This window comes from Heloderma suspectum, chromosome 4, assembly GCF_057233095.1.
Source record: "Heloderma suspectum isolate Gila_16-S chromosome 4, 16-S_ref, whole genome shotgun sequence".
In the NCBI taxonomy this organism is placed as follows: Eukaryota; Metazoa; Chordata; class Lepidosauria; order Squamata; family Helodermatidae; genus Heloderma; species Heloderma suspectum.
In genome coordinates this window covers 181912819-181914147 of record NC_139461.1, presented here as the reverse complement: position 1 = coordinate 181914147, position 1329 = coordinate 181912819, and positions in this window count along the sequence as shown.

The window sequence follows — 1329 nt, the reverse complement described above, 5'->3', positions numbered from 1 at the left end:
GAGACTCCATGGGGCAACTGGTTCTTGTCCTTATGGCCGGAACAAGAATGATTCAACATGGGGGAGCAGGTCTTTAGTGCCATCTCCATGAGAAATATATGATATTCACCCATCTTCAAGCAGAGAATTCACAATGTTTATTTTTATTTTGGAATGGGATTAAAGAGGGTCTTAAAAATGCAATTTCCTTCCTTGGAATCCTGTCCCAGCTACACGGAAGAGCCAATTGGCTACAGACTGTGGGATGTGGTGATAGCGACATGAATGTGTTCCCTGCTTCCCTGTAGCTGCAAGGACATGGAAAAATTCAATTTCCCGTCAACCTGACAGATACTGAAAATGGTTGAGCAATTTTATGTTTACACATTTTTATAGTAATTGATAAATCTCGTTGTTTTATTACAGCTATTCATGTGTAACAATTTGCATACTGTCCTGATCTTTTTATCTTTATCTGATTTTTATCAGTCAGGATACTATCCTCTTTATCCTATTATCCTAGGCCCTATCCTAGGTTGTTCAGAGTGATCTTGACTTACCCAAAGCCACCCAGTGAGCTTCATGGCGAATGGAGGATTCAAACCCAGATCTCACAGTCCAACACCAAGTAGGAGCTCCACACTGCTTCCATTATAATACATCACTACCAAAGAGCTGTTCCTTCCCAACATTAACCAAAAGCTGTAAATCAGTAATGTTCCTATCTTTTTAATGCAGTGACTTTCCACTTTGGTTTTTAAATACTGTGTTTGGCAGCCAAAACTGCACACACAATGGTTGTCAGCCTGACAGACTGAAGCCATTATCAAAATCTTTGCAATGTCTGCTGACATTTTGTTTTTGTTTGCAGGCTGTCTGTGGGAGATAGGGGTCAACATTTGCTCATCATGTGCACTACTGCCCAAGAAAACCCAGCAGAATTCACTGAAGTATCAAAGCGGGACATCCATTTATTTATTTGATTGTTAGATAGATGATAGATAGATAGATGATTGATAGATAGATAGATAGATAGATAGACAGACAGACAGACAGACAGACAGATGTGTGTGTTAACCAGGACCAACCCGTCCTAGAAATAATGCAAGTCAGTTGCTTCCCAAAAGCACTTTCGAGATGCGGTGCCATTTCCTGCCTAATCTTTGTATCTCTTTGCTGCTTTTTTTTTTTTAATAGCAGACAAATACTATGTTGACATTTTACACCCATGTCTGAGGGCCAGCACAAACATTAAAGATATAGCTAGTATATTTTTCTTTAAGAATTCTGAGAGAATATTCTGCACATGCTTAGTAAGGAGTGAGACAGGGAGTGGCCACAATTTTAGCC